At 44.1% G+C, this 17,720-nt stretch overlaps 1 protein-coding gene across 3 annotated transcripts in view; it reads left to right on the top strand.

Annotated features, from left to right (window-relative positions):
• LOC128351520 (endogenous retrovirus group 3 member 1 Env polyprotein-like) overlaps window positions 1-17,720 on the top strand; it is a 101,576-nt gene that overhangs the window by 49,276 nt on the left and 34,580 nt on the right. For 2 of the 3 annotated variants that reach the window (XM_053311123.1, XM_053311124.1), the window contains exon 1: window positions 12,436-12,497. The exons of the other annotated variant lie outside the window; for it this stretch is intronic. The gene's annotated coding sequence lies outside the window, so the exon portion shown is untranslated. Of the gene's footprint in view, window positions 1-12,435; window positions 12,498-17,720 lie in introns of those variants that run through there. 3 annotated transcript variants of the gene reach the window in all.

Raw genomic sequence — 17,720 nt, forward strand, 5'->3', positions numbered from 1 at the left:
ACAACCCTACTTTTCAGGCTTATCTATCATACCTTTATCTGTGTGTGTACCCAAGTCTCAATGCTTCATTTGTGTGGAAGCCTCTTAACCATATTGAGGTACGCTTTCTGTGCTCTCTTTTGCAGGAGAGATTTACATCAAGGTCACCCAACCTGAATATTAACTGAGCTTGATCTGGGTGACTTAGTAGTCTGCAGTTAGTATTCAGGAGTGTAGCAAGATTGGAGGCAGCCCTGGGGCAAGAACTGCGGGCTTTGCCTTCATGGCCCATTGCAGCCTGCTGCTGCCCACCTGCCTTCATGGATTCTCTGCCTACCCACCTGCTGCCAGCCTGCCTTTCTGGGAAGCACCTATCTGGACCCAACTCTGTGTTAACCGTGCCACCAGATGACATCATAGAGTTGATGCAGCCAATTGCCTCATACCTGTGATAACAGGCCTGAGTTAAAGGGGCCACCTGTTCTCAGTGGGACCAGGTCAGCTCTGCGCAAGCTTGGTGGTTGGCATTGGGCCCAAGGTCCCAGTGCAGGCAGGACTGGAAGGGTGGGGCTGGCAGCTCCCATAGATCTGCAGCCATGGGCATTTGCAGCCCCACATTTAATGGCAATTATGCCACTGTTCATGCTAGACACCTTGGCACTTCAGAATGAAATGAGGACATAGCAAAACTCTTGGACAGTCTTAAGATGTTGAGGAACAGTAGTATTCCTTACACATAATTATACAGAGAGTGAGTTTCTGCTGTGCATATCAGAAGATTCAGTGTCCTGTGCACACGCCTTAGGCTCTGCTTGTTGTGTTTTCAGGAAAGAAGAACGAGGGCTTATGATTATTATGATTGTTTAGAGCTGTATCTGAAATTACTGTTAAGTCATCCTAGAGAAGTCATTTGGCCTTAACAGAGCAGCACAAAGCTATGTTTCCTTATTAGTAATCCCCTGCTGGGCTTGGTAGCAGTGACAAAGTAATTTCACACTTTGCTAACATAAGAAATATCTTTCTAAGTCAGAAAAACAATGGGCTAGGCAATACATCATGAAGCCCTGATGCCTGGAGGAGTAGATTGTTCCCATATTTGACCCACTATATTTCAGAGTGATATGACAGTAATAAGACTGCCCAGCTACTTTGAGCAGGTCTGTGGTTTCCTTGAAATCTAGCGTGTCACAACCATAAAGCTAAAAAAAGACTAGAGTGACACATACGTTAACCTTCGCTTCCTACTCTCACTTGAAATCAACCTCTTGAGTGACAGGACTGTGGCACAAATAGGAGCAGATGTTTTGTTAATGTTGTGAGCCATCCCAAGCAGTAGTGTACTGGAGGGGTGGGGTATAAATATTTTAAATAAATAAATAAGTAAATAACTCAACATGGCTGATTTCAACTTGCAGGGCAGTTCTTGGGGCTGGCATAGTTGATATCACTGAGGGAGGGCAGGTTTTCTTGCTGATTGGTTTTCTGGCACTGGCTTCCAGTTGGCTTGCAATCACCTTGCTTCCTGGTTGGCTTGTTATCATACAAATCAAGTGTTGTCAAAGACAACTGTGCCCCCATAGGGTGGGGTGGGGGGTGGAACACCAAAGGAGGGAATTTCAGAATGTATTCAAAGGGACTGGGAGGCAGATAGAATCCTTAGAGTCTCTTTAAGAAGATATATCAGGAGAAGAGGAAGGAATCAAGGAAGATTTGATTTTCTGTTTTTATTTTCTCAGCACTGAGTATAAATATCTTGTGGTATTGCTGCTATAACTATCTGGTTTTGCTGGATCTCAGATGGACAAAGGCAGAACTTGGTGCCTGTCCCCCCTCTCTCTAATATTTCTTGGTGATTGGTCTGATGAGCCTTGAGACTAACTTGTCTGGCCTTGAGACTAACTTGTGCATTTACTCACTGCTCTGGTCTGCTCTGCAATCTGCATTGCAAGGTGTACTCAGTCAGAGCCAGTGTGGTGTTGTGGTTAGAGTGCTGGACTAGGACCAGGGAGACCCGAGTTCAGATCCCCATTCAGCCATGATACTAGCTGGGTGACTCTGGGCCAGTCACTTCTCTCTCAGCCTAACCTACTTCACAGGGTTTTTGTGAGGAGGAACTTAAGTATGTAGTACACCGCTCTGGGCTCCTTGGAGGAAGAGCAGGATATAAAATGTAAAAAATAAAATAAAATAATAAAATGTGGCTGAAGTTGCTCTAGTTGAGCTTATGGCTCTGTGTATTGCTAAGGATGCTGCTGAGGCAGCTTTTGCAGTGTAAGGAGTCATAATGGTGGGTGAGAGAGCAACTTGTGCTAATGATGGGACTGCAGTGCAAGCACTGTGGCAGGCAGTGGATTCTGGGTCAATGATTCTCTTTTGGCCATTTGGACTCTCTTTGAAATGTGAGTCCTGTGATGTGGAGGACAGATTCCCTTTAACCGTATCTTTCTGTAGTGCTTTTCAAGGCAGGGCTGCAAAATGCATTGCACGCTGTGAGTGCAGCCTGTTCCAGCTGTAGGAAACAATGGGTAAACTCAAAACACCCCATTGTTCCCCATGGGTAACACCTAGGGACACCAAAGTGGATTGTGTGGTAGGGAATGATGGATCCTACTTACCCAATCTACAAAAGAAATGGGCACATGGGCGACCTTTAACAATTTTTTAAGCTTTCCCCCAAACCCCCATAAGAGCACCTATAATGATTTCTAGATTGGAGCCTATGGCCTCCATTGCCAGTTAGCAAGTTTCGATTGCTTTACTGAACATTGCAATGTCTCCAACTTGTGTTCATATCCAAGAAATCAAATCAACAACTTATAGTCTGACCTTCTGATCTCAAAGTCTGTTGACCTTCAGCTGGTTTCTGACTGGGTAATTGACTTCAGTACAGCCTGTTACTATTTTGCTCCAGAGTTTCTGATTTTAAAATTGCTCTCTGAAACACGCTAGCAAATCTTAAGCTATGTATTCCCTTAAAGCTTTCCATGACCCTTTCCCGCCTCTCGGACAGCAAAGGGGGGGGGGGGAATCCCTTAAGACAAAGCAGTCGTCATCTTCCCACTATGTTTTTGTCTCCTACAATTTTTCATCTCAAGGAGCTTTCAGCAAAAATGATTTTGTGAAAAAAATGTTTCTCCTGTGTGAACCACATGACTGTATGTTGCCCCAGAGATAAAGATACTACTGCAGTATTTCATGTAGTGTAGTGGGTACCATAAAATTTTGATTCTGATGCCATTCTAAATTTTATTTCCTGCCTTGCACTCTTCTGTCTCAAATGTAAGATATCCAGATCTAAAATTCCTCCCACTAGTCTGCTTGCCAGATACCACACAGTGGAGTACACCATTAATTGTGAATGCTACTTGTGCATTTCAGTGACTAGGCTTCCTTGGAATAAATGCAGAGGGGTGGGGCTTGATTCTTTCCCAGTTGCTCTTCTGTGTATATTGCAGGGAAGTCTTGCATTTAAACATGTGCTCCATTTGTAACAATTGACTAATACTCCATATATTCCCCCCTTCTTTTGTCCTAGCACTCTCTACACGGAGTATGTTTTCTTGTGAGGAGAGTGCCAGGATTCTGGCATTTCTGTGGTATCTGTTTATTCACCTATATGTATATTGGGCAGAAGAGAATAGGCAAGTATGTAAAGCTTCCTCAGTTCCCCTAATAGAAAAAGGCATCCGTTTGGAGCTCTGCAAGACTTCTACTTTCCAGCCAGTAGTAAAACTCAGTCTGCTGTCTCCATTGTGGAACAAGAGGGGAGGAGAATTCAAAGGAGCCCCAAAGACTATTTATTGACCAGTGTGTGTAAAATATTACAGTTCTTCCTAGGGATGGGTACTCCTAAGGTGTACGCAGTCAAAAGGTGGATAAAGTTGCTCTAGTTCATCTTATGACTATGCTTGCTGCTAAGGGTGCTGCTGTGGCAGCTTTTGCAATGTTGGAAAGTAAGGACAGAGGCATAATTGTGTGTGAGAGAGCAAATTGTACCAGTGATGTGACTGCAGCACAGGCACTGTGGCAGGCAATGGATTCTGGGTCAGTGATTCTTTTTTGGCCATTTTTGGATAGTGTTTGAAATGTGTGTTCTGTGTTCGGAGGGACAGGTGCCCTTTTACTGTGTGCCTCTGCAGTGTTTTTCAAGGCAGGGTTACAAAATGCATTGCAAATTGCAATGCAAAACTTCTGTGTGCACTCTGTGAGTGCAGCATGTTCCAGCCATAGGGAACAATGGAGAAACTCGAAACACCCCATTGTTCCCCATGGATAGCTCCTAGGGACACCAAGGTCTGTTGTGTGGTAGAGCATGGTGGGTGCTACCTGCCACCCAACCCACAAAAGAAATGGGCAATCAGGTGATTTTAAAACACATTTTTAACTTTCTCCCAAACCCCCATAGGATCCTATGTGAAAATGTTTTTTAAAATTGTTAAAAATTGCCCACTTGCCCATTTCTTTTGTGTTTTGGGTGGTAGGTAGAATCCATCATGCTCTACCACTCAACCCACTTTGGTGTCCCTAGGAATTACTCATTGGGAAAAATGGGGTGTTTCGTGTTTCTCCATTGTTTCCTATTGCCAACATACTTGAAATGTTTCGGGTTTGTTCCGTCAAAATAGCCGATTCTACCACTGTTTCAACAAAATGTTTCAGCCATATGTGTTTTGTTTTGAGCTCAAAACAAATTCTGATTCAAGTATTTCAAAGAAAAAGCAAAACTGTCTTGTCTTCTACTATGACTCAAGACAAGTCAATTTTGGTTTATTTTCTTTCAAAAAGCTGACTCAGAGTCATTCCCGAGGAACAGTTTGAATACTAAAAACACACAGGGCAATAAATTGTCTTCTGTGTACATTTGAGGTATTTTCCTTTTTTGCTCCAGCGTTTGGCTGCAGCCTTCCTTTCTTTCCTCCACTGTCTCGTTTGCTGGCCAGCTGCTTCTTCAACTCCAGCTTGCATCCATGCAGTAAGAACATATGCAGTAAGATATTATTTATTTATTCATCATATTGTTATACCACCTGATATGTACATCTCTAGGCGGTGTACAAATCCCAACATTAAAATCACAGCTTAAAATACATAAAACACGATAAAAACAATATAAAACAAATTATTAAAATTCTAATTAAAATATTGTGAGAACAGGAAAGTCTTGAGTGTCTTCCTGAAAACAGACAGAGAACGAGATGATCTTAGTTCAGCAGGGAGCATATTCCAAAGCTTGGGGCAGCCACAGAGAAAGCCTGGTCCCAGGTCGCCACCAGATGAGCTGGTGGCAACCGCAACCGGACCTCTCCAGAAGATCGTAAAAGGTGGGCGGGTTCATGACAGAGGAGGCACTCTCTCAAATAGCCTGGTCCCAAGCCGTTAAGGGCTTTATAGGTAATAACTAGCACTTTGTATTTCACCCGGAAACATATCGGCAACCAGTGCAGTTCTTTCAAAACCAGTGTTATATGGTCCCTTCATGTTGTCCCAGAAACTATTCTGGCTGCCGCATTCTGTACCAATTGTAGTTTCCAGACTACATACAAAGGCAGCCCCACATAGAGAGCATTACAGTAGTCAAGCCTGGAGGTTACCTGCGTATGCACCACAATTTTAAGGTCATTCACCTCTAGAAATGGACGTAGCTGATGAATCAGCAGAAGCTGATAAAAAGTGCTCCTGGCCACTGCCTCAACCTGAGAAACCAGGGAAAGCTGTGGTTTCAGGTGCACTCCCATGATATGTATCTGATCTTTCATGGGGAGTGTAACCCCATCCAGAACAGGCAGATCTAAACCACCTCTCGAGTCCCGACTCCCCACAGTCAGTACTTCCGTCTTATTTGGATTCAAGGGCTCATAATAGCAATAGCAATAGCAATAGCACTTACATTTATATACCGCTCTATAGCCGGAGCTCTCTAAGCGGTTTACAATTATTTTAGCATATTGCCCCCAACATTCTGGGTACTCATAACATATGAGTCCTTCTCCATCACACTAAAGCTCCATCTCCATGCTCCATCAGACCAAAGGCCCAGCATCCTGTAGCACACAGTGGCCAACAAGCAGATTCCAAGAAGTCACAAGCAGGGCATGAAGGTCACGTGGTAGCCGAGTAGCCACTAACTGTCAGTGCTCATTGAAGACATCCCTTCTATCCATTTTTTAAAAGCAGCTCTCTCCAGAAACCTCCACTGACCATCATTGTGAGCAATCAAGTTAAAAACAGAGGGTAATATATTAACTTTACACACCAGACATTTCCATTACATTTTGGAGATAAAGCTAAAAGATGAGTGGACATGTTTCTTTAGCAGCAATGATGGATTCCATGGATTGTGGGGTTGGGCTGATGGATTGGTTCCTCTGCTTCTTCTGAAAGCAAGTAGGGCTATTAGGCATGGGATTCACAAAATTTGCACCATATGAAAGTTTAATATTGCAAGCAAAAGGTATGCTAGTGCTTATTATGCACTGCTGACATCACTTTTTCAGTTACAGAGAACTGCTAACCCAGCTGCACTTAATTACTTGTCTTTGAAAATTGCCTCTGTTTGTCACGTACTGGTTGATTGGGCCATAGCAAATGTCCTTGCGTCCTGCTGCTAGGAATGTGGTCTTTGTCACTAATAATGTTCTTGTAAAACTGGCAGGGCTGAGTTTACAAATCACACTTGTGTGTTTCATCCATACTCTGAACACACCCATGACACCCTCTCTTTGCACTATCTGCCGGACTGCCTTACATGGTGGTTGACATACTGTACAGTGTTACACAGGCAATGAAACATAACGTGTGTGCAGTTGCACAAGAGTGCTGTTGTGTTCCAGTGCAAAAATTAAGCAAAATAAGTTGAGCAACAGTGCAGCTATATACACACACACACCTCGGTATTTGTCAGGGTTCCATTCTCAGCTAGTGCTGTGGATAGTGAAATTGTGAATAAGTCAATGCGATAGTGGGGGTTTGGTACCGAAGGGCATGGAAAATTGCAAAAAATGGGCGAAAAACATTAAAAAAACCCAAATAAATACCCTACCGTGCTCTACAGTTTCTCAGCATTCCAGCAATGCCTCCCAAAAGTCTCAGTTCTGCCATTTTTTGGTGGAAAATCATGATTTTAAGCATTTTTGTCTTTCAAAATGAGACACAAAATGGCTCTGGTGCTCAAAATGGTGTCTGGATATAAACTTGGAGTCCATTTCTGGCCACTCACCAATCTGCAGATACGTGGATTTAACCCTTTAATTGCTACACACACACACACACACACACACACACACACACACACACACTCTACAGCAAGGTCAGGTGCAAATTACCCAGCCACAGATATGCAAAACTGCTGATGCTGGATCATTGAATAAGGAGGTCCTACTGTCTTTGTGTGTGTGTTGGCTGCACTGTCTTGGAATTGCACAATTTCTGCACATGCGCAACAGCACTAGCCTGACTGCCCAAGCGTTACATTCCACTGCGTGCATAATGTTGTGCAAAATATCGGCCACTATCAGTTGACATTATATGCCTCTGGTAAACTTGGCCACTCTTTTTTTTTTTAACTGCTCACAAATATATTGTTTGTTGACAATGTTTTGTTTCTTCTGCTTATATGAATTTGTGTTCATTCAAATGTCCCTTCTTCTGAATGGTATGGAGAAAACGGTGATTTTGCATAATTTCTGTAGATGAATAAACACTGTGTAGGCAACAGGCCACAATCTGTGACAGATTTCTATCCAGCTGCAAAGCTTTCCTCCTCACCATATCATAGTCAGTGCAAAGCAGAATTTCACTTCAGTCCTATTCTTGGATGATCTGGTATGCAGGAGCTATGTGGACTGAGCATCAATTTCTCATTCCTCATATATATATTTTTGTGCAGAAAGATATCAAGTGAATCATGACCTACCTGGGGATAAAGCCTGAGCTTCTGGCTACTGTCTAAAGTGTTCTGACAGCTGAGCTATGAGTCCCACTAGATTTTAATGCCAAGTCAACCATTGTGTGGAAATTTCCTTTTCTAATTTCACAGCAGGGATTTATTACTAAGTTGGGTAGCTAGAGGGCCATTCTTACCTGTGGGTATGCCATACTGATGAGTCCCCAAGTCTGCAGGACTCTGATCCTGCCACTTTCCACCCCAAGTGCGGAAGAACAGAGGCACTTTGGTTTCTGATTGAAGACAACTGCATGTAAGTAATTTGACAAGCCATGAGAAAAAATATGTGCTATAGTACTTTTTGTACATTTCTTTAAATATGTAACCTGGCACTAGGCGCATCGCTAACTTGATTTGAAGCTGTAGCTCAGTGGTAGAGCATATCATTTGTATGCAAAAGGACCGGTAGGGATGTGCAAACTGATTCAGGTACAAATCGGTTTTTACCCGAATCTAGCTGATTCAGGTGATTCAGAGACAAAACAAATCACCCCTGTGGTCCATTGGCTAGATTCGAGTACAAATTGAATCGTGCCTGATTTGATTCGAATCGATTTGAGATTCGGATCCCTCCTAATAATTCCCCCCCAATTCCCAGCTTTCAGTTAAAAAAAAAAAAGCTAAGCTCTAGCCCTTGTAGAAGTGAAGTTACGGAGCAAAATGTGTGGTCACTATTTTTCAGGCGTTTGGATTCTTTGGTGTATAATACTTTCCCTCAATAAATCCCTATGAGGATTCATTACACACTTTCATTCTTCTATTCATTTTGACTGTCTTTTTAACAGTGTCAACTGCCATGTGCCAGCTACACCCCACTCCCACCTGCAAGGCAGTGGGGTACTACTCCGTTTATGTTCTAGGATTGTTTTCAAGTGTTTAGGCTCTTTGGTGTCTAATAACCTTTCCTCATAATGAAGAGTCTAAAAATGCCTAAAATATAAACTGAGTACCCAGTTGCTTGTGGATTGGGGGGTAGTTGGAACATGCAAAGTAGTGGGGTCAAAATTTCGAGTCCCAAAATGGAAAATTTCCATTTAGGGTATAATGGAATATAGGAACATAGGAAGCTGCCATATACTGAGTCAGACCATTGGTCTATCTAGCTCAGTATTGTCTTTGCAGGCTGGCAATGGGGCAAGGAAACTACCAGAATTTTTTCAAAGGATTTAGGCAGAGGGCTGATTTTTGGTGATTTGTTAAAATTTATGGGTCTTTAAGGTTTTTCCCCATAAGGTGTAATGGAGGTTTCAGTAGCCCAATAACTGCACTTGGGGGGCGCTGGGATGGCCCAGAGCGAGTAGCGGTGTAGTGAACAGAGGGTGCCAGCCACTGCCATGGGCTGCTAACCCATGGGGTACAGGGTTCTGTTGTTTCTGAGGTGGTCTGAATGTAGATTCTCTGGTAGCAAATGAGAGTGGATTCATGGTTTGTATTGAAAATCTCATTTGCTACCAGAGAATCTACACTCAGAACACCTCAGAAACAACAGAACCCTGTACTCCATGGGTTAGCAACCCATGGGGGTGGTAGGCACCCTATGTGCACTACACTACCACTCACTCTGGGCCACCCTAGCACCCCTCAAGTGCAGTTATGGGGCTGCTGAAACCTCCATTACACCTTATGGGGAAAAACCTTAAAGATTTTCTTTACCATGGGCTTTACCATGGGTTTTCTGCAGGGCTTTACTGCGAGTTCGAAGTTGCCCAAAAACCCAATGCAAAAAGTGATTTTTTTACTCTAGATATAAATCATGCTACACTCTAATGCGGGATGAAAAACCCAAATTGTGTGTGACGTGCTCCCTGATAGCTCTCAGGGACTTCAGGGTAAATCTAGCCAATATGTGAACACACACCTCCATTCCAGAGGAGGTGCAAATGAAAAGCCGGGTGTGAAAAAAATCATGGTGCGGAACCAGTGCATGAACCTCGAATCATGCACATCCCTACAACCAGAAAGCAGCTCTACAGCTGCTTCCCATGGGCCAGGAGCCTTGCTTTGGTTCTGTGCACCTAAAGGGTTTGGGTATCTTGACCAGCAAGGAAAGCATACCTAAAATGGAAGCATCTTCCAAAAACAGACTGTGAAATGGCATTGAGACCCAACATTCAAAAGGAAAAGGTCACAACATTTGACTGGGTATGTCTAAAATCTTTAGTGCACCTAAAGCACTTCTTTGAATCCCATCCATGGCAGGTATCCCCCAGAACAGAATTTTCAGGAGAGAATTTCAAAATTATTTTATTAATATGAAAAATTGATTCAGTAGCTGAATCAAAATGGTAAGTGGGGGCACTTTATATATATACTGGCTGGGCTCGGCACAGACCATCTGCGCCTCTAGTTTGTTGCCTGTCGTTTCAGCCCCCCTGTCACCGTTTTGTCACCCACCCATTGCCGCCTCCTTCTTCTCCCACTCACCCATTACCTCCTCCTTCTTCCCCCGCCCGCCCATTTCCGCCTCCTCCTTCCCCCGCCCAATGCTGCCTCCTTCTTCCCCTGTGCCTGTCCATCCTCACTGCCTCCTTCCACCCATCGCTGCCACCGTTTTCCTGGCGCCATCCCCCCGACATCTGCCCAGCCGGCTGGCCGCTGCCACTGCTGCCATTTTCCCCCTCCCACCCGTCCTGTGGCTAGCCTATCCAGCAGCTCTCTGAACTCTCGCAAGAACTGCTACATATAGAATTAGCCATGGGTATGCCTTAGAGAATTAAATATATAGATATTTAAAAACCAATTTGTGCTTCGCTGTAAAATAGTTTCAGCTCCCTTTAAGTTTGCAACATTAAAAAAGGCAACAGATCATTTGGTGGTTGTTATAGATGCCACTTCTTGGCCCAGGCTGAACTGCCAGAAGTCTTAGTTCAGACATCCCCATTATAAATGCTCCACAATGGTCTTATACTACACAGCTCCCTTATAATTGCTACATATATTCAAACAATTTGTTCCCCTAGCCCACAACCAGCCCATGTGATTAAGAAGAGGGATGTGCCAGGATCACACCTGACATCTATCCTGGATGTCTTACATCCCCCTGGCATGTCCCTTTATTGTACAGAAGTTGGAGCATGGGGGGAAGTACTTGGGACCAAGTAATATTTGGACCATATGTAGAGCGATGGTTCAGCTGAACTGCCTCCCAAGCAATAAAGGAATGTACCAAATGGACATCAGAATGGCCAGAAAAGACAGGCTTACTCCCCTTCACATAGGCCGGTTCAGGGGTGCAGGGAAGCATTACCAAACTGGCCAATAGAGCGTGGTCCTAGCAACTGGCTGTAGGAATAGAGGTTTGGTGGGTGGGTTGCCAAAATCTCTGCTGGTAGTTGCAGGCATGCTTGTTATTAGCAACAGCAATAGCAATAGCACTTACATTTATATACCGCTCTATAGCCGGAGCTCTCTAAGCAGTTTACAATGATTTAGCATATTGCCCCCAACATTCTGGGTACTCATTTTACCGATCTCGGAAGGATGGAAGGCTGAGTCAACCTTGAGTGACTGATTAGTGACTGATTTGATATTTTTATTGGTGTTTATACAGTGTTTTCAGTATGATAATAAATACAGTGGTCCCTCGACTTACGAACTACTCGACATCCGAAATTTTCGACTTACGAACGGAAAAAAGTGCTGCACGCTTACAAATTTTTCGACATCCGAACGGCACTGGGGTGGGGGGTTCCACTTAAAAAGGGGGGGGCTTTACTCACCCCTTCCATGAAAGTAAGGCACTGTACTGTACTGTATTCCTTGTAGTAATCAGGCGGCAGGGTGCCGCCCGCTTCAATCTCCCTCGGCGTGGGCTCCCGCTTCTCGTAGCCATAATCGGGGCGGCAGGATCGCTCCCAGTCCCTGCCGCCCCCTTCAAGCTCAGTCCCCCTCAGCTGGCGGCCGCCCCCTGAAGCTCCCCAGAGGTCCCCCGCCACCCCATTGTTTCCAAATCTAGCCCCATTTAAGAGGATGGCAGGAGAACTCCCTGCCGTCCCCTTCCCCCTTGCCGGCTGGGCTGCAACTGGCTTCTAGGAAGCCTTTCGCGCGCCTGCGCAAAAGGCTTCCTAGAAGCCAGTTGCAGCCCAGCCAGCAAGGCAAGCGGACGGCAGGGAGTTCTCCCGCCGCCCGCTCGCTAAAGTTCCCTAAAAGTTAAGGAACTTTAGCGAGCGGGCGGCAGGAGAACTCCCTGCCGTCCGCTTGCCTTGCCGGCTGGGCTGCAACTGGCTTCTAGGAAGCCTTTTGCGCAGGCGCTCGAAAGGCTTCCTAGAAGCCAGTTGCAGCCCAGCTGGCAAGGGGGAAGGGGACGGCAGGGAGTTCTCCTGCCGCCCTCTTAAATGGGGCTAGATTTGGAAACAATGGGGTGGCGGGGGACCTCTGGGGAGCTTCAGGGGGCGGCCGCCAGCCGAGGGGGACTGAGCTTGAAGGGGGCGGCAGGGACTGGAAGCGATCCTGCCGCCCCGATTATGGCTACGAGAAGCGGGAGCCCGCGCCGAGGGAGATTGAAGCGGGCGGCACCCTGCCGCCCGATTACTACAAGGAATACAGTACAGTACAGTGCCTTACTTTCATGGAAGGGGTGAGTAAAGCCCCCTCCCCTTTTCGCTCCGGAATGAATTAATCCGTTTCCAATGCATTCCTATGGGAAACCGCTTTTCGACTTACGAACTTTTCGACCTACGAGTATGCATTCGGAACGGATTAAGTTCGTAAGTTGAGGGACCACTGTAATGAATTATTCAAATAATAGGATTTCCCCCTAATGAATGGAAGTAATTATTATTGTTAGTAAGTAGTTAAACTTCAGTAGTTAACTGTAAGGGAAGAACAGCAGTTCAGTCCCCAAATAGCAGAGCAAAACCAGTTTGGTGAGAAAGCAGCAAAGCAAGAGGTGTTGAGACAGGTTTTTTTTAGTATTGAAGAACTACAAGGCTTTATTTAAAGAAAAAGTTACAAACAAATGTGAGAAAGCCTGCAGCTTAATTTCAGCTGCAGCTCATGGCTGAAGAGAGAGACCAAAACAGCCATCTCTGGAGAGACATAATGGAGACTAACACTGGAAGAACAAAGAGGGCAGGAGTCCAGCACTTTTATCCATGACCGGCCTCCAGTGGTCACTATGAGACATTGCAGCTGAGAGCTGATGCTGCCAGGGTCCTAGCTCCAACATTAACTACCAACATAAGTAGATTAACTTTGTAGTTTGAACTACCTTTCATAAAATAGTTCTAATTGCCAGTCAATTAAGTGAACAGTAGTTTAACTACTGCCCATCACAGTTTTAATACCTAACAGAAATATAGAAATGAACTTGATTGATTGACCTTATGATCACCATAAATCTATTAAAGCTGTGCCATTACAATTCATTATTTTAACTGTACAATTAATGGAAGTTCATGCTACTAGTTGATTGTTATAGTTGCTGTGATTAAAAAGTGTGACGGGACAGCATAACTCTTCACTTATTCCTACAGGCTACACAATGTCTAAAATATTCACCTTTTGGGATGAATTTTGCCTTCCACGCTGTCTGAGCAAAGTCCCCTTGGCCCTTTTTGAAACGACAGAAAAGTAAAAGGAGAAACACACATTTTTCCCTGTCGCAAAGGCGACCATTTGAACACTGACACCATTCTAGTGAGGTGTGAATAAATTTGATTTTTCTTTCCTAATAAAATGCATGCCTAAAATTATTTTGTCTTTATAAGTGCACCACACAAAACAGAATATTCAGTGAGAACAATGGGTGCAAGGAGAAGCCCCTTCTCCTTTGACATGGTTATCTTTTTCTCACATTTTCCCTCCACAATTCACGGAGGGGAGTAGAATCACACCCAGTGGTTCCACCTCACAACCAGTATGTGGCTACTGGCCCCATAGCCTGCCCTCCCTGTGTTGGTCAGAATGGAAGAACAGGCCCCCAACTCTACATGTGCAGAACTAGTATGTGTGACTGCAAACTCTGGTGCCCTCAAGGCCTATTGCATGTGGACCTGGTGCTGCTACTTTTTGTGAGGGAGCTATTTCTACCAAGGCTGCTATAGGCCTAATGAAGCAACAACCGCAGCAGTAATGGCAAGACAGTTGGGGAGACAATTTCATACCTCTCTGCCCCAACGTCTCCAAGCAGCAAAATGAGAAGCATCCTGGGGGTATGAATGGATCAGATACCTATCTAAACAAGGCTATTGGTTCATGTGCCAATCACTCTGCTTAGCTGTCTCACTGCAGTTTGTCAGCTATTACATTTCTCCTGGGACCCATATCTAGGATCAAACCTGTGATCTTTTATATGCTGAGTCCATACAATCAGCAAACCCCTTCTGGCCTGAACTATATGGCTGTAATTCCTAGAAGTGATGCATGAGACTAAGGGACGAAAGGGGGCATATTATGGACTAGACCTTAGAAGATTATAAGCAGAATAATCCCCATATCATGTGCATCCCAATGATGTTATATTTAGACACCCACCCACCCACCCACCCCCATCATCTAAATAAGGATATGTTGGCAGGTATGTCATGAGTGCTGATGATGTGTGGTTAGGATTCTCCACAACAAGATGCCTGGGATCTAGGCCTTCTTCCTCATTCCTTCCCTCCTCTAAACTGATTGTTGCCATCAAGATTCTCTGAAACATAGCAATGGCTTGTGGGAGAAGCATTATAGCTCCCAGGATGGGAATCAAACACACACACACAGCCTCTTTCCTATTGCATTGCTCTTTCCCACTGATCTGCTAGGCAGCTCACAGTAAAGCCATTTGTGAATTTGCTGTTGCAGTGTTCATGCTTCCTTGCTTAAGCAGTCACTTTCCCTATTCTTTGCAGAATGCTTGCTCCACACAGACACTGCCTGTGTGGAATCTTTGGTAGCAGGAATCAAACATTTCTGCTGTTGAGGGGGGAGGGGAGGGGTCTGTGAATTCTACAGGTAGGGCTTCTATCTACTGAGCTATAGAATTGGCTAGAGATTGCAACTGGAATTAATGGTCTTGTCGAAAGTATTGTTTGCAAGTTGCTGCTGGCTGTGTTGGGAAGACTACCAGAGGGTTCAGAAACTGAAGTGATGCCCTGGAGCTCGTGATTGCCAGTGTGTGTGCATGGCAATGTGGACTGGATTCTATGATGTCATCAGGCTGTTTCTGCTGTTGTCATACATTGATTAAGGTCTTCCCTTCATGGTTACTACAGGGAACCCACTCTTCCAAGGGCAGTTTCAGTCCATTTTCTGGCCATTCTGGCCCTTTCTTCAGTGGCAACAACCATTTTGGATGCCACCAGGCATGCGCCCTGACCATTTGCATGACCAGGTCATGACCCAGGTCATGCAAATGGCCAGGGTGCATGTGCAGCAGCCTCCAAAATGGCCGCTGCTACTGGAGAAAGGGCTTGAACGGCCCCAAAATGGGCTGAAACGGACCTTGGAAGGTGGGGGAGAGGGAAATGACAGAGACTCCTCCATGGCAGCACCCCACAAGACCGCCAGACATGGTGGAAAGTGGCTGTTGTTTTTAAAAATCTTTTTAAACTTTAGAATCCCTGAACTGGCTCAGATTCAAGCCACGATGGCGTGGGGTCTGTTTAGGGGGCGCACAAATGAACATGCCCAGTTCAGTTTGAGTCCAGTTCAGACTCAAACCAAACTGGGCAAACTGGTTTTGTGCATAAATATATACACCATTATTAAGAAAATATAATCAAAAGATCAAAAGTACAAAGGCAAATGGAAGAGAGACTAATATTAAGCTATCAGGAAATCACAGTGGACATATATCTGCTAGGGAGTCCTGAGATACCCTCTGGATGTAAACTCTGATGTAACTTTTATAAGTTATTGCATCAATAGTATCTTTAGCGTTAGAAATGTAACCATGTCAGTGCTGACTAGAGATGTGAAGGCCTGAGAAAATAACATTTTTTGAAAAAGAACAAAACCTGGTGTTTGCCCCCTCCACCCCAAGTTTTTTCCTCCAGGCCTTCACATCTCTAGTGCTCACCTTATGCACATGTGATAGAACTGTAATCAGATTGTTTTCTGCTAAAGAAACATTGTTACAAAGTTTAAGGATAAAATTGATTATTTGCCGACTGCAGTGCCGCCGCAGCCCCCCTCACCCTGCTCCCCACGTCTAATGGCGACCACCGCATCCCATGGCAGAGAATTCCACAGGGGGAATTTCACACGTTGTGTGAAAATCTACTTCTTTTTGTTGGTCCTAAATTTCCTGGCCTTCAGTTTTATGGGGTGACCCCTGGTTCTAGTGTTTTAAGAGTGGGAGAAAAATTCTCTCTGTTCACTCTCTACTCCATATATAATTTTATACACCTCTATCATGTCTCCCCATAGTCGCCTCTTTTCCAAACTAAAAAGCACAAGATGCTGTAGCCTTGCCTCATAAGGAAGGTGCTCCAGGCCCCTGATCATCTTGGCTGCTCTCTTCTGCACCTTTTCCAGTTCTACAATGTTGTTCTTAAGATATGGTGACCAGAACTGTACACAGTACTCCAAATATGGCTGCACCATAGATTTGTATAAGGGCATTATAATATTAGCATTTTTATTTTCAATCCCCTTCCTAATGATCCCTAGCATGGAAGTTGTCTTTTTTTTTTAACAGCTGCTGCACACTGAGTTGACACTTTCAACAAGCTGTCCACCATGAACCCCAGGTCTCTCTCCTGGTCAGTCACTGACAGCTCAGACCCCATCAGTGTATATGTGAAGTTGTGTTTTTTTTATCCCCAATATACATCACTTTGCACTTGCTTATGTTGAACCGCATTTGCCATTTTGTCACCCACTCATCCAGTTTGGAGATATCGTTTTGGAGCTCCTCACAATCTCTTGTGGATTTCACTACCCTAAATAGTTTATTGTCATCTGCAGATCTGGCCACTTCGCTGCTTACCCCAACTTCTAGATCATTTAAGAATAAGTTAAAGAGCACTAGTCCCAGTACAGATCATTCATGTAAAGCTACTGCCTGAAATGTACAAGTTTTGTATAATATATTCTGCTTTATTAAGATCAGTAGAGAATATGCTGAGAAAAACCAGTTAGATGTGCTTCTCAATATCTCAAATAACAAAGTTCAAATTTACTTCATCATCTGCTATTTTTAAATTTTCACATTGGGAGTGCAGTAATATAGGGTTCATTGGATAATACAGCTAAAAGATATTTTCCTCCTTGCATTCTAGCAGTTTTTTCTTCTGAAATATATGGCTAGTCTTGTCTCTTTGATTATGAACAATAAGTTGATATAGAAAAAATTCCTTTGGAAGGATAGCCCCTGGTGGCACAGTGGTAAAACTGCCGCCCTGTAACCAGAAGTTTACAAGTTCGATCCTGACCAGGGGCTCAAGGTTGACTCAGCCTTCCATCCTTCCGAGGTCGGTAAAATGAGTACCCAGAATGTTGGGGGGCAATATGCTAAATCATTGTAAACCGCTTAGAGAGCTTCCAGCTATAGAGCGGTATATAAATGTAAGTGCTATTGCTATTGCTAAGTGCTATTAGTCAAAAATTGAGCAGTTTTACCTTTTGTTTCAGGCTGTAGACCATTATGAGTTAAATTATATTTACATGTAGATTAGTCATTTTGATTTGGCACCTCCCCTGATATAGAAAACCCAGACTCTTTATAGATCAAACATCTATAGATCAAATATCTTAATAGATCAAACATCACTCAACGCAAAATACAAAAAGGTTGTTTCTTTTCTTTGTATATTTTTTCTAGTAAGTGTCTGAAGAAGAAAAAAAGACCAACCCAATTTGTTTTTGCTTGTTA

This window comes from Hemicordylus capensis, chromosome 3 (assembly GCF_027244095.1).
Source record: "Hemicordylus capensis ecotype Gifberg chromosome 3, rHemCap1.1.pri, whole genome shotgun sequence".
NCBI lineage: Eukaryota > Metazoa > Chordata > Lepidosauria > Squamata > Cordylidae > Hemicordylus > Hemicordylus capensis.